Raw genomic sequence first — 27126 nt, forward strand, 5'->3', positions numbered from 1 at the left:
GGGCCTGGGATAAGGACTTAGGTAACACTTTGGGGTACTAAGTTTTAAGTACTAAGTATTCATCTTTTTGCCTAAAGCTCAAGACAAGACAATCAATGGTGTGCTCAATTGGATCAAGTACACAGTGAAAACAAACACTTAAGAATAAACTTGAGGCTAGAATTTAGCACCTGACCTTATCAATATCAGAATGAGACCAAAAGCTTACACCTAGGGGGCAGCTGGGTAGCTCAGTGGATTGAGAACCAAGCCTAGAGATGGGAGGTCCTAGGTTCAAATCTGGCCTCAGACACTTCCCAGCTGTGTGACCCTGGGCAAGTCACTTGACCCCCATTGCCTAGCCCTTACCTTCTGCCTTAGAGCCAATACACAGTATTGACTTCAAGACGGAAGATAAGGGTTAAAAAAAAAAAAAAGCTTACACCTAAGCATAAGGCAAGTCTTTGTCTTGCTATAAGCATATTAAGGGTCAATTGAATCCACAGTGGGAGGGGGCTTTCAGAACTCTCAGCACTAAAACAATCACATAATTCCCCAAAGCCTACCTATAATTGAATAGGAGAATTCAGCAAACAACAACAACAAATACCTAACTCTAAACACATTTTATGATACAAAGAGCAAGTTAAGACACAAAAGGGGACAGTGAATGCAAAGGAAACACACCTGAAGTTCAAAAGAAAAATATGGATTGGACACAAATTCTAGAAAAAATCAGAAAGACTTAAAAAAAAACAAAAAAGACAGAAGAAAAGTGGGGAAGAGAAGTGAAAGTGATGGAAGAAGAAATGGGCCAATTGAAAAAGAACCAAAAACTGACAGGGGAAAATCAGATTTTAAAAATCAGAATTGACCATCTAAAAACTAATGATATCACAAGAAATCAAGGAACAATAAAGCACAATCAAAGGAATGGAAAAAAAGAGGAAAACATAAAATATCTTATAGAGAAAACAATTGATTTAGAAAAGAGATCTAGGAGAGGCAATTTGAGAATTATTGGACTACCTGAAAACCACGATCAAGAAAAGACCTTGGACATCACACTACAAGAAATTATCAAAGAAAATTGCCCAGAGATCCTCAAAGAAAAAAATAAAATTGAACTTGAAAGAATTCACAGATCACTTCCACAAAGAAATCCTTAAATGACAACTTCCAGTAACATAATAGTTAAATTCAAAAACCACCCAGCCAAGAAAAATAAAGTTCAAGGAACCAGAAAGAAACCATTTAAATACCATGGAGCAACAATCAGTATCACACAAGACCTAGTGGCTTATACATTAAAGTATCAAAAGGCATGGGATATGATGTTTAGGAAGGCAAAATATTTCAGTTTATAACCCAAATTCACCTATCCAGCAAAAATAAGTATATTCTTTCAGAGGAAAACATGGAAATTTGATAAAATAGATTTCCAAGCATTCCTGAGGATTAAGTCACAACTAAACAAAACAAAAAATTTGAGGTCCAAACATGTGACACAAGAGATGCCCAAAACAATAAAAAAGAAAGAAAATTTATGGGACTCACTAAGGTAAAAATTTTTATAATTCCACATTGAAAGAGGATTTCTTTAATTTTGAAAAATTACTCTTAGTAGAGAAGATAGAAGGAATTTACTCAGAAAGAGATTGGAGAAGTAGATTGATTATGATGATATGATATAAATTACTAGTGAGGGATCTCAAACTTTCCCTTTCAGAACTAGAGAAATCAAACCAAAAAAATGAATAAGAAAGAAGTAAGGGAAATGAATAAAATGCCAGGAAAATTAAAATTAATATCTGGAGAAAACTAAACAGGGATAAAAAGGTCTGTCCTTCTAAAAAATATCCAGGGCCAGATAAATTCACAAGTGAATTCTCACATATATTTAAAGAACAACCAATCACAGTACTACACAAATTATTTGACAAAATAAGCAAAGAAGGAGTCTTATCAAATTCTTTTTATGACACAAATATGGTACTGATTCCATAGCCAAGCAGACCAAAAATACAAAATACAAAAATTACTACAGAGTAAACTCCTTAATGAACATGGATACAAACATAATGAATAAAATACTACCAAACAACAACAAAAAAAATTTTTTTCTAGAATTAGAAAAAATATGTAACAAAGTTCATCTGGAAGAACAAGGGATCAAAAATATCAAGGGAAATAATGAAAAAAATATGTGAAGGATGGGAGCTTACAAATACCAGATCTTAAACTGTACTATAAAGCAGCATTTATCAAAACAATATGGTACTAAGAGACAGGTGGATTAATGGAATAGACTAAAGATAAATGACCTCAGCAAGGTAGTGTTTGATAAACCCAAAGTTCACAGCTTTTGAAATAAGAACTCACTATTTGTAAAAAAAACAACAAACAAACAAAAAAAACTGCTTGGAAAATTGGGAAGCAATATGGGAAAAATTAGATTTAGATAAACATCTTACACCCTATACAACAATACAAAATTCAAAACGGGTGAATGACAAATATAAAGAGTGAAATCACAAATAAATTAGGAGAATATTAAATAGTATACCTGTCAGATCTCTGAGAAAGATGGAACTTAAGACCAAGGAAGAGGTAGAGAACATTGAAAAATGTAAAATCAATTACTTTGATTATATCAAATTTAAAAGTTACTATACAAACAAAATCAAGGCAACCAAAATTAGAAAGAAAGAAACTGGGAGAACATTTTTATAACAAAACTCTCTGACAAAGGTTTATTTTCCCAAATATATAAGGAACTAAGTCAAATTTACAAAAAATCAAGCCATTCCCCAATTGACAAACAGTCCAGGGACATAAATAGGAACTTTTCAGATAAATAGATCAAAACTATCTATAAGTACATGAAAAATGTTCTAAAATCTCTTATAATTAGAGAAATGCAAATCAAAACAACTCAAAGGTACCACCTCACACTGAGCAGATTGGATAATATTAAAGCAAAGGAAAGTAATAAATGTTGAAGGGGATGTGGCAAAATTTAGACTAACACATTGCTGATGGAGTTGTGAATTGATTCAACCATTCTGCAAGGCTATTTGGAATTATGCTCAAAGAGCTTTAAAAGACTGCCTACCATTTGATCCAGCCATACCAATGCTGAGTTTGTACCTCAAAGAGATAATAAGGAAAAGATGTACAAAAATATCTATAGCTGCACTCTTTGTAGTGGCAAAAATTTGGAAAATAGGAATGGCTGAATAAATTGTGATACCTGATGATGATGGAATTCTATTGTGATGAAAGGGATGATGCACTGAAGTATTTTCATGTGAACTGGAAAGACCTACAGGAATTGATCCAGAGCAAAAGAATTAGGATGAGGAGAACATTGTACATAGGGATTGATATATTGTGGTACAATCTAATATAATGGACTTTTCTACTAGAAGCAAAGTAATGATACAGTACAGTCCTAAGGAATTTATGAGAATGAATGCTATTCATACCCAGAGAAAGAACTGTGGAACAGAAAAGTGGAAGGAAAAAATATGATTCATCACATAGTTCAATGGAGATATGATTAGAGTTTTGATATTAAAAGGTCACTCTATTGTAAATATGAATAACATGGAATTTGGTTTTGAACAATGATACATGTATACTCTAGTGCTTGTCAGCTTGGGGAAGGGGAGGGAACAGGGGTGGGAAAAAGCATGAATCATGTAACCATTGATAAATTTCCTAAATAAAAAAAATGATAATGGCTAAACCTTTTATTACACAAATATAAAGCAATATGCATATGCTGCAAGAAATGAAAAATAAAAAAATGAAATGAAACAATTAACAAGACAAATACAGATAAATAAGAAAGATCTAAATTGACTAATATAGAGTGAAGTGAGTAGGTCCAAACAAACCACACAAATCATGACTATACTATTTTAAGAGTATACACAAACCATCAAAAAAGACAACAAATACAACATCGTAAAATTAAAATGAATAAGGATGATTTAAAAGGATATTTGAAAAGACATTCTTATGTTCTTCTTAGCACAGGGGAAAAAATAAACATTTTCAGCATTTGGGAAGTATTGATTCTTTATGCTATTTTTTCTTTATTTTCTTTTAGGCAATATTATTTGTTACATATAATATATATATATATATTATGTATAATAAATAAATTTTATATTATTATTTTATTTAAATTATACTTATGTTTATTGCACCATATTATCGTAAAATTTTATTATTTAGGTATTATTTTGATTTTTTAATTCCTTGCTCTCCATCTTAGAATCAATACTCTGTGTCAGTTCCAAGGTAAATTTAGTGAGATATCCAAAGTCACACATCTAGGAAGTATAAGAGGTTAAATTTGACCCCAAGACTTCCTGTCTCCAAACCTGGTGCTTTATCCGCTAAACTGCCTAGTTGACCCTTAATATTATTTTTGAAAGAACAAGTTTTAAAAAAGATTGTATATGTGATGCTAAGTTTAAATACTCATTAATATCATTCAACCAAGTTATTCATGCCTATCAATTAATACTGTTTAGGTAACAAAAAAGGGAAAAATAAGAAGACAGTGAAATATAGTGGAAATGCTGTAGAACTATTAGTATGAAAAAGTGTTTGAATCTCTGATTTTACACTTACTAATTCTGTGACACCAGGCAAGTCACTTCAATTCTTTGAGCCTTCGTTTCCTCACACAAAATGAACATAGCGATACTTTTACTATTACATTATAACATCATTTTACAAAGTGTAAATCTATAATTTGAATATAAATGTAAACTACTGTTATTATAGCAGTCTTAGGCATCATTAAATCTGAGTTAGTGTAGCCAGTTGATAACTTTTTTCCTAAGTTCTATTCCAAGAATGTAGTGATCAGGCAACTATAACATTTTAGGGGCAAGACCTGAACCAGCATCTCTCATACTTCAAAGTTAGCACTTTATCTACTCACAAATGCAACCCAACCATACTTTGTCACCAAACCAATAAAAAAATGCATCATTATTTGAGACTTGTCTACAAATATTGGCTTAAATTTTCTCCCTTGTTGGGGAAAATTTGTTTTTACCTCATCTCCTTTTCTTATAACCTTCTGTTGATGTCAAAATTTTCCTTAGCCAACAAATATTAGATGAAGCCTTTCCTAGACCATTAAGTTCTACTATTTTAGCCCCCCAAAAAAGCTTGCTTTGCACTTAAAAAAAAGCATTTTATAAATATCGCTGTACAAATTTTGTTCTATAGAATATAAATTCCTTGAGGGCAGGGACTTTGAACCTTTGTATCCCCAGAACCTAGCACATTGTCTAATGCAATACAAATGAATGTATAGTAAATGTTTTCTAATTGACTCATTCAATTATGGTGCTCATTTATTATGAGATGGCATCTCTTGTGGGTGACAATGACATTTTCCTGTGTGACTTTAATTTTCTAAGGCAAATGAGTATTTCTTTCATTGATTTTATATTACTTCAGTAAAACTCCAGCAAATCTCAAGAGTGGGCTTTCTCTGATTTTGCCTAGGAGTTGATAGTAATTCTGATTCAAAACAGGCTACTACAAAAATTTCCTTTTCTATTTCACTTGCCAGCATAGCTTTCTTAAAACAAATGTTATTTATCTAATTTATTGGAAAAAAGCAAAATCTAAGGTACATGAAATGCAACTTATTTTGTATGGCCAATAAGTATTTCCTAGTGATATGTTGAAGTATCTGATTTTGAAATTGAACATTCGCTTATAATTATAGCCTTTTTAAGACTGATATAGTAGCTAATGATCTTTTAATGACTGCAACAGTGCAAAGCATCAAGCGTGAAAATGCTTTTGATAGGAATGAGGTATGAGTGCTTTTTTAAAAGAGCCCCTGTTGATTCATCTCTTGGAGAATGATATGCAAAGGGAGGTGGGAAAGGGACACTACAAAAGATAACGAATTCTGCTAAACAATATATTGCAATGGATACATGCAATAAATACACTGCAAATACTAGTAAGACTTTACTAAAGTGAATAAAATAAAGTCATTGATATAGTCTTCAAACAAAGATTTGCCACTAATCCCCTTTCCAGTGGTAAATCAGAGAGGAGAAGAATTTCAGTAACTCTCATATCTCCTGGAGTTAAAAGAAAATAAAATGCGACCTTTCTTTACCATTAATACATTCTTTAAATTCAGCTTTTTGGCTAGCATGTAAGACCAAGTCAATATGTTACACTAAACAGAAATTGATAGAGCTGCCACCCTTTCTTTTTGTTACCTTTAGCATAACATAAGCTTTTTCTCAGCACTTTCTATCAGACTTCCTCCTTGATCTTTTGAGTTAGGTCAACTCAAGGTGATGCTTTTCACTGAGGAAAAAACTCTCATAAACCTTAAGACTTCCACTTTCCCGGATTACATCCACAGATGCAATTTGCCAATCTCTTTTCAGCTTAGAATTAAGTTAACATTAATATTGCTTTCCCTTAGGGAGACTCAAAGCTGCCTCTTCACCTGGCAGTCCTGGGGAATTTGTGAAAGAAGAAGGTAAATGAGCACAAAAAAGAAAAGAAAAGAAGTGGAGGAATCTTAAGGCCTGAGCAATGAGTCCAGAGATCTGATTAACTAGAAACAAATTTTTGTGGTCAACTTAAAGATCCCAAAGATCCCTAAGGCAAATATCTATATCTATATTTATACATATTATGTTTTAAGGGGAAAAAAGTTTCAGATACACTGAACTAGTATTTTGCCTTCTCTGAATTTGTAGTGTTGTCCAGTCATCAACAGATATAATCCAAATAATCTTATTTATCTAGCTATCAAAAAATGGTTAGATTTTACTTTATTAACTGAAGACCTACTATATAGTTTAAACCAATGATGGTTAAACTTTTAGATACTGAGTGTCACATGCCCCTCCAAGAGACCAAGTGCCACACCCACTTCCACTTAACCCCCTACCCCTTACCACAGACTAAGAGGGAGGAAGCACTCCCATTGAGCTGCTGGGCAAAGGGGAGGGTAAAGTGAGGAATGGCCTTGACCACATAGAAAGGTTGGGGGGAATAGCTCCTCCCCAAGTGCCTCTGACTTTCTAGGAATGAACTCTGGCACATGACTACAGCTTTGCCCACAGAGAGGGTTCTAAATGTTCTTTTTGGCACACATGTCATAGGTTCACCATCACTGGCCTAAACAATAGTAATGTCCTATGATAGAGAGACTACTTGGAGACAGAGAGCAAAGCAACAATCCCAAGTTCTCATTTATCTATACATAAATTAGTTATTTAATCTCCCTGGGTATCTGTTTACTAATCTATAAAATAATGATAATAACATGTTTTTCTATATGCTTAATAAAAATACTGTGAAGATAAAATTAAAACCAAAATGTATGAGGAATTTTATAAACTAAAAAAGTTTAAAATAAACAAGTCTTATAATTTTGGGAGTGGAGTCTCAAACTATTATTACATCACCATGTATCTGTGTATGGAAATGCCCTCAAATAATTCAGATTGAGAAATTAAAGGTAATTTATAGTTTTACTTACTTGGGACACTTAGAAATGACTTGCTAATTGTTACATGTAATACTAAGGAGTGGATGGATTTTATATTTCTCTAGTATTAAGTACAAATTCCCATCTACTATATTACTTTGCCTCTCTTTTCTGTATTATATTGGTTTGTATTATGATGTGAAATTTGATTTAAACTACAGAATTGAACTGAAGGACTGAGTGGAGTACTTTTGCAAAACTCTATAGAATGAAAATTTTCTTAATACTCCAAACTTATCTCTGAAAAAAGATCCATCTTTTAAATATCAGCATTGTTTTAGTTGATATTACAGTCTCTGAAGAACTAAATTTGAAGTTCACCCAAAGGGCTGTTTAAAGCTTAGTACCAAGAGAGAATATTGTTTTAACACATTGGATACAGGGGATTTTACATATGAAGTTGTATAAAAATTATCAACAGAGAAATGTATGACCCAGGAATAATTTAATATGTGTTGACTATATAGTAAGAGCACAAGAGAGGTGAAATCTCCATGCTCTATTAGTATTCATTCAAAGTAAATAAATAAGGCAGTTTCATCTAATAATATTTCCATTCTTATAAGGTGTACTTCTGGTTTTGCTCACTTTATTTTGCATCAGTTCATATAAGTCTGTGTGGGTTTTTCTGAATTCATTCTGTACCTCATTTCTTATGGCACCACAATATTCCATTACAATCATATATCACTTCTTGGAGTGAATAAAATATAAGTAAAATATCACAAAGCAAACTATATTTTGCCAAATTTTCCAGAATATGTTTTATTCTACTTCTTTTAAAGAAATAAAATCTTAAGAGTACAAACAGGATTAATTCAAATTAATATTTGAATACTGGGTTAACACACAAATACATATATTTATGTGTGTATGTACCTATTGATATCTATACATATATATAGCATTCACATGTGTATTTATGTATATATTCTATATATAGTCATTTAGACAATTATTTTACTTTCCTCCATGTATAATCTTTTAAAGAGTGAGAAATTAGCAAAAAAAAAAACTTTGCTTTGATTATGGTTGAAAAATATAAAGATTAAAAATATATTTGTGTATTACAATATTTCACATTATAAGAAGTAGAAATGACTGTAAACAACCTCCCATTGTCTCCCTTTTTTTTACAGATTAAGAAACTGAGGTACAACGATGGGAAGTGTTTTACCAGAAGTCATGCAGAAAAGTTAGCTTTTGACAAGTTATGTGGCATAATTAGTAAAATACAAATTTTGTGATTCCTAGTCCAATCCTCTTCAAAATAGATTGTCACCTTTGTCAATTATTTCAAAAGTCTCAGATAATTTTATAGAACTATATTAATTTTGAATTGGTATATGTACCTAAAATATAGAAATATAGCAACTTCTGAAATTATGCTCTTTTGGACCAGCTTTTAAGAACCTAAAGTCATTTTAACAACAGATTGGCATAGTGACATAGGAAAACACTGGAGAAATTTTTGAATGAAATACACACACACATATACTAATTCTTTAAAAAGTTAGTTTACATTGTTGTTAGATGATACAAGAATGATATTTATGTAAAGAATGATTTTTTTGCCTTGTTTAAAAAAGCAGAACATAGGTTATAAATGCTCAATAGATGACTTCTGAATTTCTGAATCACTGGATCATTGTGGAAAAAAAACATGCAAGTATTTCATGACATAAGAAATGAGAATAAGGAATAAGTTCTACAAGTAGAAGTCAGATGTGAAGAAGAGATGGCATCTTCTGGGAAATATTGTAGAAAGGATTCTTGATCAAGAATAGATAGAACAATAGTACCCTCCAGGGACTCTTATAGTTTGTGAATCTGCTGTGATTTGGTATAATTCTGATTGTCTGAAAAATCCGTTTGGCGGGAAATTGCTCCTGATGAACTTTCATATTTTAACAGGGTTTCTTTCAGGCATTTCTAAGATGCCCTTAGTGATCATTTTAAAATGGGCAGGATACTTACCTCCATCAGGTAAAGACATGCGAAGTAAGAACAAGTTCAGACTTTTTAGTTCTCTGGGTCACAAATCTGCCTGAAAATAGCTCTACAGCTAACTGTTTCAGTATATGTATATTGTATTAATAGTTCAGCTTGTTAAGAAAAGATTACAAAAGTAGCATTCAATGGAAACGTTCTGAAAGTCTTTATTAGTTTTTATTTTATTTTATCATCCACATCAATTGGATTTGTTAATCATTTTCCTGTGATATAATAATGTTTAAGGTCGATGGAATATCACAATCAGACCAGTGCATGAACCTGAAACCTAGCATCTTAGCTGGTACAGTAGAAGTAAGTGTGCTTATAATTATTCTTCAACTGTATGAATCCAAAATTTTCTATGCTACCCTTCCCATGAATAAGATTATGGTAAAATTTACATTTATAATTGTTTCATAGTATAAATGCTTCTTTTTTATTTAAGTATTGCTTATAAACGTCAATCATTTCTTCTGCAGTTACTGCTTTTTATTTTATCTAGTTTAGTGTTCTGCAAAGGAGTGCTATTGTCTGATAAGGTCTATACTGGTTGAGCTTAAATCTTTCTTCTTGATATAATAGAGTATTCATAGAGAGGGGGGTAAGCATTTCTTCTCTCAATCTCTAGCTTTCAGACGGGTGAACAAATTCTATTTTTCATATTAAATGTCTTAATCTGATCTGTCCAATATTGTTGGTTCCATTCTTCTTTACTTTTCTTTTCCTTTTTAATATTTACTTATGGTTATTTCCCCAGTTTAGAATTTACTTATGCTTCTTTTCCTAATTTCCTTAACCTCTGTGCTAGTCAGATACTTTTAAAAAGATTTGTAATTCTATTGGTCTAAGGTCTGAATATCTATTTAGGTCCCATTTAAATCATCGCAAGACTTTCTGGGAGGGGAAGAATATTCATACCAAGTTCTGTGTTTGGGAGAATGTCTGGGAGACTAAGTAGTGAAAATAGAGCCATATGAGTAGTTTTTAAAGAATATCATTGCATATATGATGAGGTATCATGTATTATTCTTTCATACCTACAATTTGACTAATTTACTTTAGTCATGTCCATTCTAGGTTCCAAAGTAATAAAATGATACATTGTGACAGGATAAAGATATTAATCAAATATATTTTAACTGGTTAAAGGGAACTCTGAGTTGGGAAAACAACTGCTTCTCAGGCAAGTGACTACTTTACTTTATCTAGTTTTATCTCTTTTATAAAATTACACTAGAGCAAGGAGAAATTGAAGTGGCTTGCTTAAGGTCACAGAGTCAATAAATGTTACAACATGATTTGAATCTAGTTCTTCCAGAGATCAAGACAAGGTATTCAGTTATTCCAGCTAGTGGAAATTAATGACTCCATGAGACATCAAAATCTTTAGCAAAGTTGCAGGATAAAAAATAAACCCATGAACATTTAAAGAAGATGGCGGCTTAGAAGCAGCAAAAGTTCAGACCTCTGAAAACCCTTCCTTACTGATCGCAAACTGAAAGCTCCTAGGTGACTGAAATTTAAACTTAACAACAGGACAGAGGTGTCAAACCCTCCTTCTGGATTCAAATCAAAAGGTATTCCCCCCAAAAGCCAGAATCCGAGAACACTCTGGTCTAAGGGGAAGGCAGAAGGAAGGTCCCAGGACCCCTCCCCCCAAACCCAGAGTGCTGAGCCCCCAGCAGCAGCAGGAACCTCTGCACAGGCAAAGGTGCTGGTCTGGGGGGTGTACTTTGAGAGCAACTTGGGCCAGGCTCAGAGCGTCCAACACTGGCGGCAGGAAAGCAGCCAGAGAGAGACTGAAGCACCTGCAGCCCCATGGCTGGGTCCTTCCATCTGGCTCCAGTATCAACACAGGTTTTTGCCTCAGGGCACATCCAGATCAACCCAGTTGAACTTAATGCCATCATGAGTTCTCAGAGCTCAGGAAGGCCAGGATCCCCCTCCCCCTAGAGTGCAGGGCCTCCCACATGGACAGGAACCTCTAGGCAGGCAAAGGCACTGGTATACCTTGTAGACAGTGCTGTGCCAGGCTCAGAGCATGGAACGCAGGGAGCAGAGAAGCAGCTGGAGAGAACTGGAGAGAGCCTGGGTGCCTCCAGCCTTCCAGGAGTCTTCGGCCTCAGAGCATATACAGCACAACCCAGTTAAAATTAATCAAATCAAAAGCTTCCAGAGGACAGGGAAGCCAACATTCCTCCCCCAGAGACTGTACCAAGAGATCTGACAAAGCTCCAAGAGGGGAGACTGACAGCCCCAAAACCAAAGCAAAATGAGAGGAGCAAGAACACAGACAAATATGGTGAGCAAAGAAGGGGTAAACACAAGCAAACAACAGAAAAAGAAGAAAGAAATTACAATAGACAGCTTCTATACAGGTAACGAGCAAAGAGCGAACAAAACAGAGGGGGACGGAACAGCAAATGAAAAATCAGAAATCCCAGAGAACTGGATACAGGCTTTGGAAGAACTCAAAATGCAATTCAAAACACAATTAAGAGAGGCTGAAGACAATTGGGAAAAGAATTTAAAAACTAAGATAAGTCATCTGGAACTGGAAAATAGTGTCTTGAAAGCCAAAATCAACCAGGTGGAAAATGAGGCAAAGGAGATGAAAGATGAAGTGAAGAAGATGAAAGACAATGTAAAGAGGATGAAAGATGACCTCCAAAGAAAATCAGACCAGAAGGAAAAGGATGATCAAAAAGTCAGCGATGAAATCCAGTCTTTAAGAACCAGAATACAACAACTAAAATTAAGTGACCTCACAAGGCAGCAGGACACTATAAAACAAAAGCAAAAGAATGAAAAAATTGAGGAAAATATGAAGCATCTCATTCACAAAACAGAGGATTTAGACAATCATTCAAGTAGAGAGAATTTAAGAATCATTGGTCTACCAGAAGACCATGACAAAAGAAAAAGCCTGGACATCATACTACAGGGAATTATTTTTAAAACTGCCCCAATATCCTATAAAAAGAGTAGAAAGTGGAGATTGAAGGAATCCACAGATCACCTCCTGTACTTAATCCCTAACTGATGATGCCGAGCAATGTTATAGCCAAATTCAAGAACTGTCAGACCAAAGAAAAGATATTACAAGCTGCCAAGAAGTCATTCAGATACCACAGAACCACAGTGAGGATAATGCAGGATCTGGCTGCATCCATACTGAAAAAAATGAAAGGCATGGCATATGATAATCGAAAAAGCAAGGGAACTAGGTCTACAACCAAGAATCAACTACCCAGTAAAACTGACTATATTCTTACAGGGAAAGTATGGTCATTCAACAAAATAGAAGAATTCCAAGAATTCCTAAAGAAAAGAGCAGACCTGAACAGAAAATTTGATGTCCAAGCACAGAACTCAAGAGAATCATCAAAAGGTAATTATTATAATATAATATAATAATGCTATTATCATTAAATGGGCTATTATAATTTGGGGAATATTGATACTTTTTGAATGTGCATTACCTGTTGTACTACTGTTCTTTATAAAAAAAAAAAAACAACTGTTACTTTATGAAAATCATTTGCTTGTACTCACAGTGGATTATGACCAGGTATGAAGAGGAAATGGATCTCATTTTTGGTGAGAAACCTTTGAATTCTACATTTCCTTAGCTGACACAGTGTGTCAATGATTATAAGCTATATTTTTATTTTTAAAACTCTTTTATTACTATATTTTTCTTGCATGTGCAATATACTATTTCAGTTTTTTTTATTTTTTCTCTCCTTTTTATATTGAAGCACATGTCACCAGAATTAAGAATATTTTAACTTTTTTTGATTTTTCAGTAATATAAGTTTAAAATATATTTGCTATAATGTCAATGCATGCCCCAAAAGCTTGAGACTATAAAAATGATGCCATTAATTGTTGAAAAAAATTAATGGGACTTAGCTTAATGATTCTGTCTGATTCCAGGACAAGAAGATACAAAAAGACCCATTACACAGTTCCAAAGAAGCACAAAGTTAACTCCAAAGTGCCAATCAAGCACAAGGTTAAATAGACCAACCAATCCCAATGGGGTTGATGAAAATTTTGATCCATGACAAGAGGACTTGAACGTGTTTGGGGTTCAAGGTTGTGGCTGTTTAACATGTGTTAAAGGCAGGTGTCCCTTGTTCCACATTCTACCAAGTATCTCACATTTGGCTTCTACCTGGCTCCTAAAATTTAGTCCCTTTTCTGTCTTTCATAGTGTGGCAAACTTTCTGTAGTCCTGGCTACTGATTGGGTAAATGCTTAATTGCTTATATCATTTTAATTGGGCCCTGTTTCAAGGCTCTGATATACATTTATTTTTCCTTTACTTAGAATTTTTACACATAAGATTTTGATAGTCTATATTTCATCCACAAATTATTTTCTTTTTATTAGGATTTTTTTAATTTTTTTATTTCCCTTGCCAATTGATTCATATATGTTGTAACTCAGCCATGCATCCCTAAATGATCCCTGTATTTTTCAATCACCTTCTTCAGGGGTGAATGTATAATTATTATTATTTTAAATTGCAAAGTCTAAATTCCTTTTGAGAATAATTTTAGGTTAAGAAACATGCTACCTCTCTGATTCCAGAAAGTGAACTGTTTAGAGAAGGCACTGTAAAGATGCCTGCACAGACCACATGCTGCACCAGAAGATCCAGAGTGAACTTTGGGATGTGGTGATTTGAACTGTGTAGGGTTTAAATGCATTTGTTTTGTATGTACACTCTTATGCAGAAGGGTACTTCCCACACTTGGCTTTTTGTCAATGTGCCTAGCAATCATTGGTTTTGTTCTCTTTTCCTCTTATCTTCAAATTATTGTAATTTCAAAGTTGGTATGTTTACAAGACCCATCAGAGAGACTAGTCTTCCTCGGTTCTTAGGGGGGCATTGAAAAAAATGGAGAATTTGACCCCTAGATTTCATTCCCCAGAAGTCCTTGATATTTCCCAGAATTCCCTATAATCTCTCCTGATTCTCCACATTGACGAGATCACAATTTAAAATGGGCTAATCAGCTATGGGCATGTGGTTTTTATTTTGTATCTTCTTTATTCCTTGGTTTTCTAATGATCCTTAATAAATCTCATTAAATACAATGTTTTTATTGTTAGAGATATATAATTTAATTTTTACAGATGTTTAAAAATTTTGTGTAGTTTAATGAAATTTTACTGATTGTGAGATCAATTCTCTCTTCTACCACAGTGCTTTAGTGAAAAAATGAAAGGTAAATTTATTTTAAATAAACTTTGGGAAAATAGTTAATTGTACAAAGCCAGTCTGAGAACACAAAAAGATGAAAATACCATTAAAAAGACTAGTAAAGACTAGGATTTTTATAATAGTTTTTCATCCTTAAGATATGATAAAGAAATTACCTCAGACAAAGCCCTCAACATCTATTGCATAGATTATTTCAGTGTCCTACTAATTGGTTCCTCTGTTTCAATTTTATTTTTCTCGTAGTCTATTTTGCAGACAACTGTCAAAATAATTTTTGTAAAGCACAGATACAATCACACCATTTCCCCTACTCAATAAACTATGGTGACTCCTTATTATGTTAAGAATAAAATGCAACATTTATGAAAAGTAGTTTTTAAAATTCATTACAACCTGTCCTGAAATTCACTTTCAAATCTCATTATATATTACTCTCTTGCACTCAGCAATCCATCAACTCTACTCACAGACAGCAAAATCTATTTTTCATATTTTTTCTCTTTTTTTTGAGCTACAAAAACAAATTTGCTACATAAAATAGCAAGAGTTAGGATTGTGGTTTTTTTGACATGACAACAACAAAAATTAACAATGTTAAAAGACTAGCACAGACACTATTGACTTGAAAGAAAAATAGACAATATTATTATATATATAAGCACATATAAAATCTAAATTCAAAATCTTCAATTAGACTTGGGTTATGGTCCACTTGCTTTTCTTTTTAAATTGTTTTTTTTTCTTTTCTCATTATGTGTATACAATTTTTAATAATCATTTCCCAACATTTTGCAATTCATGTTCTCTCCATGCCTTCTGTAATAGGATATTTGTTAAATAAGAGTTAATCAAGAGTTGATTAGGAAATAGGGTTGATTGCAACAGATAAACATAGACAATTGGAGAAAGTTGGGTTTCTTTAAGCTAAAATGGAATTTTTCAACTCAATGATATTTCGCCACAGTTTCCTTCCTTCTTACTTGAATATTTCTCACAATTATGATGAATTGTATACCAATACCAATAATTTATAAGGGTTAGAAAACCCTCACAATACTTCTACAACTCAATCATCCCCAAAATGGCTGGTAACATGATATAGGTTGTACATGTGTTATCCTACATTTAAGATGTCCATGTTTGTCATGTTGTAAAAGAATAATCATATTGCTTTGCTTAGAGGAAATAATCATGGAGGAAATAAAATGAAAAATGAGATGCTTCAATCTTCATTCAGACTACATCAGTTCCTGCTATAGCAATAGATAGATGGTTTTGTCATTAGTCCCTTGGAGCTGTCCTGAATCCATGCATTATTGATAATGAAGTCTTTCACAGTTGTTTGTCATACTTTATTGCTATTCGGATGTGAAATGTTCTCTTGGTTCTGCTTCCTTCACTTTGCAGCATTTCATATAAATCTTTCTAGGATCATTTATTTATTTATGTTTGTTTGTTTAGTTATTTTTGGTGTCTGTGATAATCTGGCCTGTCATTTCTTATGATGCAATAGTATTTCAGTACAATCATATAAAACAATTTTTCAGCAATTATTAAATTGATGGACATAACTTCAGTTTCCAGTTCTTTGCCTCCACAAAAAGAGCTATTTCCATTTATTTTTATAAATAGGACCTTTGTCCCTATTACTGATCCCTTTGGGATACTCTGTATATCTTTCCACTGGCTTACTTCTATCTAATAAAATCCTCTTCATTTAGGTTTCATCTGAAATTCTACTTTCTGTATAAAGTGTTTCCTTATCTACCCAATGGCTAATGTCCTTCCCTACTAACTACATTTTATTTAATTACTTTATATTTGCTTATAATATTTTATTTACATGTATATGAAGTCTACATATACAGACTGTACATAAACTTTTTGAGAGTGATAACTGTTTCTTTTTTTTTTATATGCATCCCTAGCACTAAGAAGTTCCTAGTGTATAGAAGGTATTTAAATGATCCTTCACCATTTAATTGACTGAATCATTACACTTGTAATCTAAAATTGTAGCATTAAAAAGGCTTATATAGAAGATTGAAATGATCAAAAGAGAGGGAAAAAAAGCTGAGTGGTATGGAAGCAGCTGGATTAAGCCAAGTTTATCTAGAGAAAATGTGTTCTGGATATGACATAAATGTTAGGATTCTGAGGGACTAGAAACAATCCTGGACATTAGTAATACCAAATGGAAGAGAACCAAGAAGAAAGTATATAATTTTCAGCGTGTATGATGATTATCCTATCTATATAATATGTTAATAAGAACTGTTTATATAGGTTTTGTTGAGAATAATTATAGTAGAAAAAATATTTTGCAATAAATCACATTTTGATAATTATACAATAGCCAGAAATATTTTAAAACTATAAGATTTAAATGGGCTTCTATATTATGTTAAAATATTTGCTACAACACAATGCTATTTTTAAAAACTATCTTCCAACAAAGGACATGAAAATTATTCAGTATTCTTTGGAATGTATGTTAGACATGAGCTTGTAAAATGATCCTTTAACTGTAACATTTAGATAAGGCAGAAAACATAAAGAAATATGTTTCCAAAGATTTTTTTTTCATTCTCCTGGATCAAATACCAAGTGGAAGTCAAGTTGAAAAATGAGTTGTTATAGATAGTGAGTTGTTAGTGTGTATACTTTGTGTACTGGAAAGCTAATTACTAGAAGAAATTTTTGATCACTGGCTAATTTGTCATAACCATCAACAGCAGAAAAATCAAGTGAATGACTACAAAATTATGACAGGCAATTTGATGAATAACTTTTTAAACTATTTCATTTTTTAGTATTTACATGGACATATGCATGTATGTATTATACATATAATAGTATATCTATATATTATCTTTTAATTTCTATTTGTTCTATATCTATGACAAAAAAAGCACAGTAAATACTGATAATTGTTGGATAGCCCTTGTATTCCATTGCTCTTTTTGTGAATTCAAGAAAATTTGAGATAAGTTCCAAGTACAACTTAGAATATTTCAGAGAAATGTATAAGCTTAGACTAGAGTCAAGAAGAACAGACAAAAATGGATCAGTTGTAATCTCTGTCATGGATGTGATCATCCATATTGAAGATATCTCATTTCAATTTAAGAATGCAAACAAAAACATCTCAATATGACCACTCTCTTGAGCTTTGCCTTTTAGAAGAAAATTATTTATAGTCTAAGGAGATAGTTTAAATATTAATATACTTGAGCAAGAAAAAGTAACTAGTTCAATTTCCAAATATTTAAAACCTTGATTTTTAAAAAATGGAGAAAAACCAAATTCATCAAATTAATAATTTTCTTATGAAATTGGTGTCATTTTTCTTGTTATCATAGCCCTTTCCTCCCCAATGTCACATATACTCTACCGATTTTGTTTGGACCCCATGATTCCAAATGTTCATTAACTACAGAAAAATGTTACAGAACCATGAAATATATATATATATATATATATATATATATATATATATATATATATGAAAATTCATGCAAAGCAGGCAATGAATTTATTCTACAATACTTTTCAAAGTCTGAGTTTACCAAGGGATTATATAATATTTCTCTATTTTTCACCCAATTTAAATGCAACTTAAATCAGTAAAGTGCTTTTGAATTGACTTAGTCATTGAATTTGTTTAAGCAAGGCCTTTTTTCTCTGGTGAGAAGGGCTTAACATTTAAACCTAAGAGAATTTGGCATAAGTAAGGGGGAAATAATAGAAAGTACATATGTGAGACAAACAAATGAATAATATTCAATATTGTGCTATTAGATTTGGTATTGTTATAAATTACTCTTAGTTATTAGGAAGTTATAGTCATTTAATTTGTCTATAGAAATAAAAAAGACAATATTTATAAACTATACAAAACAATGCCTGATTTAGTACAGGCCTTCACTGAAAATATAGACCCTGAAATAGCTTTATTTAGGAACATACAGTAAATTTGAGGTATGAAAGATGAAAGGAATTCACAATTTTAAGTACTGACAAAATGGCATGTTTCAAGGGATACTTACAGGGGATAAAAAAGAGTGACTGTAAATTTTAAAGAAATAATTGCAAAATACTTTTTCCTCTGGAGGAATTCCATGTGAACTGGAATGACCTCCAGGAATTGAAGCAAAGTGAAAGGAACAGAACCAGGAGAAGCTTAAACACAGAGACAGATACACTGTGGTACAATCAAATGTAATGAACTTCTCTAATAGCAGTAATACAATGATCCAGGACAATTGAAGGACTTATAAGAAAGAATGCTATCCACATTCAGAGGGAAGAACTGTGGGAATAGAAACACAAAAGAAAAACAACTGCTTGATCACATGGGTTTATGGGGATATTATTGAGGATGTGGACTCAAAATGATCATCCTAGTGTAATTATCAATAATACAGAAATAGGTCTTGATCAATGACACAAGTATAACCTAGTGGAATTGCTTGTTGACTGGGGGGGGAAGAAAATGAACCATGTATGAATCATGGGAAAATATTCTTAATTAATTAATTAAATAAAAAATTTTCAATTAAAATCTCCTAGGGAAAGAAAACATTTTTTCCTCATTTCTACAAATTTGAAAGTTTTTTTTAATATATTCTCTCAATTTAAATATTGGTACTTTATGATTTACCATTTTAAAGAATTTAATCCTTGGATCTTTTAAATAAATATCCTTTTCAGATTCACTGAGAATTGCAATTAATCTTTAAAGGTATTTTATTTTGAATAATCATCTTTTATTGAGATATTAAAATAATAAAAGTTCATTATGAACATTTCAAAGACAACAAATATTTCCAAAATACTTAATATTAACTAGAACTCTGTTAGGTATTTCAGATGACAGTGAAATAACAAGTTCTTTTCATTGCCTTTGAGAAATATATAATTTTATTGTGGAAATGACCCCATGCAGTCATGAAAGAATAAGGCAGCAAGCAATATACAATATAGTTCTGTTCTGAATTGTTTAGGATGCAAATTAATTCAAGAAGCGCTCCTCTAAGAAAAAGCAGTATAACAAATTTGATAGACAAACTGCCTAGAATCAAATTTGTCTTTTGATATATTAATGACTAGATCTCCCTGAGAAAATCACTTAGCCCTAGGCAAAGCTCTGAGACTAAATTGAAGAACAGTTGACAATCTAGCCTGTTAGGAAGAGTTTCTTTTCATAGATTTCTCATAATCTATAATATCATAGATCTAGACCATCTCTCCTACAATGAAACATACTGTGAAAATAATCAGTGTACCATAGGAACAGAAATAACAAAATATCTACAAAATGCATATTTTGTGCAAAATACTTTTTATAGGTGCTGACTAAAATATAAATTACCAAAGTTAAAAAGAAAAATAAAAGAAATAGGTGAGGAAAATGTATAGGCACCTTTTCAGATAGAGGTTTCATACATAAAATACATAGAGAACTTTGAAAATTTATAAGAATAAAACCTACCTCCCAATTTTTAAACTGGAAAGAGTTATGAATAGACAACTTTCATATGAAGAAATCAAAGCCATATATAGGTATATGAAAAAAGATCTAACTTACTACTGATTAGAGAAACACAAGTCAAAATAATTCTGAATATCATCTCACCCTCAGAAGACTGACTAAAATTACATTAGGGCAAAATGATTAATATTGAAGTGGAAGGAAAAATTGGAATGCTAATATATTTTTGGTGGAGCTGTGAACCAATGTAATCATATTGAAGAACAATTTGTAATTAAACCCAGAATGTTATAAAATTGTATATATCACAAAATGTTCAGCTTTTTCCTAATTGATGAGCAGCTCCTCACCTTCCAATTTATTTCTAATCCCAAAGAACTACTATATTTCTGTACATATAGGCCCTTTTCTTTTTATATTTTTTAGTCCACAATGATTTTGCTAGATCAAAGAGTAGGCACAGTTTTATAGCACTTCAGGTGTAGTTACAAATTTTTCTACAAAATAGTTGGAACATTCAAAACTAAACCAACAATTTATTATCATATTTTCCTTAATACTCTGAAGCATTTGTAATTTATCTTCCCCCATTTTTTATATTCTCCTCAATTACATGCAGATATAATTTTGAATAATCACTTTCTAACATTTTGTGATTCATGTTGTCTCCATCCTTCCCCTTTCCCATCCCTAAGGTGGAAGGTAATAGGATATGTCACTGATGGTGAACCTTTTAGAGACTGAGTGCCAGGGCCCAACCCAAACACACACACACACACACACACACACACACACACACACACACACACACACACACAGACCAAGTGCTGTGCCTGCCCTCCCCAGACACCAAGTGCCACAATGCTCCACCTCACCCCCTGACCCCTCCTTATATCCAAAAGGGGAGGGAAGAAGCACTCACATTGGGCTGCTGAGCAGAGGGGCAGGTGATAAGAGGCACATGTGGAGAGGGGGAGGAGAGTGGTCCCAGCACTCTGCTCCTCTTCAGCTCTGTATCATTATATGAGCTTTGCTATTCTCAAAACTAACTCCTTTCTAACCCCACAAGAATAATATTCATCACAGACTTAACAGGCTACCATATGTGCCATACCCTCATGCAGCACATGAGCCACCATATCTTCCCCAGAACCTTATTCCAGATGGAGGAGGGAGGAAGTGCTCCTATTGGGCCACTGGGCAGAGGGGTGGGTAAAGTGGGGAATGTCCTCAGAGACATGGAGAGAGGGAGGGGAACAACTCCACCTGGCTTACTGTAACAAATTCTGATTGGATATTGCAGATATATCCACAGAGAGGATTCTGTGTACCTATTTTGGCACACTTGCCATATGTTCACCATTGCAGTATGTTATATATATATATATATATATATATATATAATATATATATATATATATATATATATATAATCATGAAATAGATATTTCTATGTTTGTCATATTGTGAAAGAAGGCATAAATATATAGTTTATATAAGAAAAAATTAAGGAAATAAAATGAAAAACACTTTGCTACAATTTGCATTCACACTCTATACATTCTTTTTATGAGGGTACATAGTCTTTTTCATCATAAATCCCTTGGAGTTCTAGGATCATTGCATTGTGATAATAGTTGTCATTCACAGTTGATCATTGTATTTTATTGTTACTGTGTGTAGCTTTTTCCTGCTTCTGCTCACTTTATCTCACTTCATAAAAGTCTTTCTAGGGTTTTTTTCCCCTTTTGTTTGCCCTGTCTGCCATTACTTCTGACACACTCATATTCTATTCAAATTACAAACTGCAATTTGTCAACCATTCCCCAACTGATGGTTATCCCTTCAGTTTCCAATTATTTTCCAAATATATTTTTAAGTTAAGTTGTAATATACTTTGATTTTTGAGAAATCATGAAATTTTATGTGGAGTATTAATGAAGAATTTTTTAAAAAGTAATACAAGGACAAACTACCAACTTTCAAGGTTCAGAGCCAAGATGACAGAGTAAAGGAAGCACTCAGAGGAACTCTCAAATATGTCCTCAAAAAAAACTTTAAAATTATGCTTCCACTTGAATTCTGAAGTTGTAGATCCATTAAAAGGTCAGAGAGGAATATGTTTCTAGCTCTAGAGTTAGGAATATAAAGGAGAGATCTATGCCATGAGATTGGCAGCTGGCTCAGAATTTATGTGAACAACATCTATTGTGGAATTGGTGGGTACAATGGAAATAGCAACTTCAGGAGCTCCCATGTCAAAAACATTAAAGAGATTTGTTAAATAGTAAAAAAGAGATTACAGGGAATCTCAGCACTATAACTAAATTCAGAACTAGACTCTCTTTGGTGGCCTATAACCATCTCAAGCACCCAGGAACCATATCACTTTTAGTCCCTAGAGAGAAGGAGCCTTTCCTGGTAAGCAAAAAATAAATACACCTAAGACTAGGAGAAGAGTAACCATACATTTCCCCAAATCACACCACCTTAGAAACACTGAAAACATCCAAAACCCAGAATTAGTTCTCAAAAAGAGCAGTGCAAAACTTTCTGAAGTTAGGACAATGTACTTCCCCATATTCACAACTGGAATAGAGAACAATTTCAATTTAAATTTTAAAGAAGTCTTAAAAGAATAAAATATTGTTGAAAAATGAACAAACAAAAAAGCTGATCAGATAAAGATATTATTACTGAGAAAATCAAGACAGACACTCAGAAAAATAAATAGTGTAGAAACTTCTATGTATGACAAAGGGGGGAAAAAAACTGGACTAAACATAAGGCCAACAAGAATTTCTGGAAGAACTATAAAATGATTTTTCAAAATTTAATGAGGGTAGATAATATTGATTTAAAAAAAATAAGAACTAGTAATTAAAAAAAGAATTCCAAGCATTGTAAAGAAAAGACCAGACTTGAACAGAAAACTATGCCCAAACACAGAACTCAAGAGAACATTCAAAGAACAGATAACCCCAATACTATACAAACTATTTGACAGAATAAGCCAAGAAGGGGTTCTACCAAATTTCTTTCACGACACAAATATGGTACTTATTCCAAAGCCAGGCAGGTCAAAAACAGAGAAAGAAAACTGTAGACCAATCACCTTAATGAATATAGATGCAAAAATCTTAAATAGGATACTAGCAAAAAGAATACAGCAAGTGATCGTGAGGGTTATTCACTATGACCAGATAGGATTCATCTCAGGAATACAAGGATGGTTCAATATGAGGAAAACCATCTTTTATTTTGTTAAATGAACATACTTTCCCCTGTAATAATATAGTCAGTTTTGCTGGGTAGTTGATTCTTGGTTGTAGGCCTATTTCCCTTTCTTTCCAGAATATTATATTCCATGCCTTTTGGTCCTTCAGTGTAGATGCAATCAGATCCTGTGTTATCCTCACTGTGGTTCCATGGTATCAGAATGACTTCTTCTTAGCAGTTTGTAATATTTTTTCCTACATCTAATAGTTCTTAAATTTGGCTATAAAATTCCTGGGTGTTGTCAGTTAGGGATAAAGTACAGGAGGGGATCTATGAATTCTTTCAATTCCCACTTTACCCTCTAGTTCTAGAATATCAGGTCACTTTTCTTGGATAATTTCCTGTAGTATGATGACCAGCCTTTTTCTTTTGTCATGGTCTTCTTGTAGAATAATGATTTTTAAGTTGTCTCTCCTGGAATGATTTTCTAAATATTCTGTTTTGTGAAAGAGGTGCTTCATATTTTAATTTCCCCAATTTTTTCATGCTTTCAATTTTGTTTTATAGTGTCCCGCTGTCTTGTGAAGTTGCTTGCTTCTAATTGTATTCTGGTTTTTAAAGACTGGATTTCATCCTCCTCCTCCTTCTGATCTTTCAACTCCTTTGCCTCATTTTCAAAACTTTTTTTGACACCCAATAAGTTAAAATGATATATATACCTATAAGAAAAGAGGTCATTGGTAACTCTCAAAAATTATTATTATCACCTTGGCAGCTAGAAGAGTTACACTTAGAGGGAACAGTGACAAATTGTATAGGATTAAATGCCAAGACATAAATATGTAAATAAATATATGTATGTATAAATACATATATCTGTGTATATATATATGTATATATATATACATATATATATAACACTAGAGCTAAAAAAAGGCTAATACTAAAAGAAATGGAAAAAGAAACAAAAGGGGGTAAATTTATATGCCAACAAGAAGCTCATGGCAGAAGGGGGATGAATATCAAAAAACTGGGAGGATAAAGAGGTTGGAGACAGGAAATACTCAACTCTTACATGCATTGAAATTGACTCAAAGAGGGAAGAATATTCCAAGCCATTGGGGCAGAGAATTGATTTGTGCCCTATGGGGAATTAGAAGGGTAACAAATGGACTGGTTGGGAGGGAAGCATCCACATAATTGGCCATATTAAAAAGCAAACTGACAAAAATCACGATTATTTCAATAGATGCAGAATTTGCCTTTGATGAAACACAACACTCATTCCTATTGCAAACACTAGAAAGCATAGGAATAAAAGGGTCTTTCCTAAATAATAAAGAGTATATATCTAAAACCATCAGCAAACTTCACCTTCAATGGGGGCAGACTAGAAGCTTTCCCAATAAGATCAGGAATGAAACAAGGATGCCCATTATCACCTCTATTATTTGCCATTATACTAGAAACACTAGCTGTAGGAATTAGAGGAAAAAAAGAAATTGAAGGTATTACAATATGCAATGAGGACACCAAGCTATCGCTCTTTTCCCAGAGAATCAACCAAAAAGCTAGTCAAAATAATCAACAACTTTAGCAAAGTTGCAGGATACAAAATTAACCCACATAAGTCATCAGCATTTCTATATATCTCCAACCCAGTTGAGCAGCAAGAATTAGAAAGAGAAATTCCATTTAAAGTCACCTGAGACAATATAAAATACTTAGGAATCAATCTGCCAAGACAAACACAGGAACTATATGAACACAACTACAAAAAACTCTCCACACAATTAAAACTAGATCTAAACAACTAGAATACATCAATTGTTCATGGGTAGGATGAGCTACCATAATAAACATGACTATCCTACCCAAATTAATTTACTTATTTAGTGCCATACCAATTGAACTACCAGAAACCTATTTTTTACTAAATTAGAAAAAAAATAACAAAGTTCATTTGGATGAACAAAAGATCAATTATATCCAGGGAAATTATGGGGAAAAATGCGAAGGAAAGAGACCTTGTAGTCCCAGAACTCAAACTATACTATAAAGCAGTGGTCATCAAAACAATTTAGTACTGGCTAAGAGACAGAAAGGAGGATCAGTGGAATAGACTTGGGATAAGTGACCTCAGCAAGGCAGTCTATGACAAACCCAAAGATCCCAGCTTTTGGGACCAAAACCCACTATTTGATAAAAACTGCTACAAAAATTGGAAGATAGTATGGGAGAGATTAGGTTTGGATAAACATTTCACACCCTACACCAAGCTAAACTCAGAATGGGTGAATGACTTGAATATAAAGAAGGAAAATATAAGTAAATTAGGTGAACACAGAACAGTATCCCTGTCAGATATTTGGGAAATGAAAGACTTTTAATCCAAGCAAGAGCAAGAAAAAACAATCACAAAATGTAAAATCAATAATTTTCTTTACATCAAATTGTAAAAATAGACTTGAACTCTGGACTTCAATCCCCACAAGCCTTTGCTCCACTTCCCCAAAATGCTTTGTAATCTCATGGAATTCTGAGGTGGGTCGAGATCAAGAAGGCATTTAAGCTGATTGCAAAGGCTTTTGTGTCTCTTTTTGGACTTCTGTTTTGGAGCAGATGCGGCTCTTCCATGATGTGAGATTATCTTGTCTAGGCCTCTTTGGCCTAGGCAAGTGTTTCTTATCCTGTATTTTCTTTAATCCTTAATCTTTAATACACCTCTAAAAATATAATACTCCTTGCAGAGAGAAACTAATTTCTACCTGCCTCAGCCTCCCCTAAATTTTAATCTTTACAGTTGGCATAACCACTTCGGGAAAATGAAATATCTCAATCTTCTGATTCTTTTCTGATCTTTAGTTCAGCTTTAATAGCTAGTGCCTAGAAAAAAAAAATAAGCTACGTTTCTCTGGTCAAGGTTTTGTTTTACCCTTGCAAAGCTGCTGCTCGTTCCAGCCATTAGATAGCTCCCCACCCGGCTCAGCCACTTCTGCCTGTGGGCATTCAGCCCCCCCTCCCCTCCGATCCAGACCTGTTCACAGATTGCAGCTCACCTGCCCACCCAGGCTGTCCACTCTGGGTCCCGGCCGCTTCCTGCCTGCAGCCCCAGATCCTGACCTCTCTCTGTCCTCACCTGGTCCAGGCTTTGGCTCCTGCTTCTGGTCTCTCACCTGGTGCCCGATATCCCGGCCCTGCCTGCCTGTTTCTGTGCCCCAGACCCATGAGTGGGACCCCAGCCAGCTCATCACCCAGATCCTTGTAACAGACCACTCAGGACTCATTTCTACCAGCTGGTAACTATTGGCCATGTGGGCGGATGGTAGCAGGGGAGAGAGAAAAAAGGGAGAGGAGAAGAAACAGATTTTTCAAGCAGGAACTTAAAAAGCAATGGGCTATTAAAAAGGATACCTTTGGACTATTCTGGTAATAGCATTGATTTCTCCTGTGTGCAACTTTAACTTTGAAGGGGAAAATGAGTGGCTCAGCAAACTGAGAACCAGGCCTAAAGACATGGGGTCCTGGTTTAAAATCTGACCTCAGATACTTCCCAGCTGTGGGGCACTGGACGGGTCCCTTAACCCCCATTGCCTAGCCCTTACCACTCTGCCTTAGGACAACAGACATTTAAATGGA

The 27126-nt window shown here is 33.4% G+C and overlaps 1 protein-coding gene across 3 annotated transcripts in view; it reads right to left on the minus strand.

Annotated features, from left to right (window-relative positions):
• The window catches only part of EYS (eyes shut homolog), a 743667-nt gene that overhangs the window by 582434 nt on the left and 134107 nt on the right, over nt 1-27126 (minus strand). The window lies entirely within an intron of this gene.

The sequence above is a fragment of the Monodelphis domestica genome, chromosome 2 (genome assembly GCF_027887165.1).
Source record: "Monodelphis domestica isolate mMonDom1 chromosome 2, mMonDom1.pri, whole genome shotgun sequence".
Taxonomy (NCBI): Eukaryota; Metazoa; Chordata; class Mammalia; order Didelphimorphia; family Didelphidae; genus Monodelphis; species Monodelphis domestica.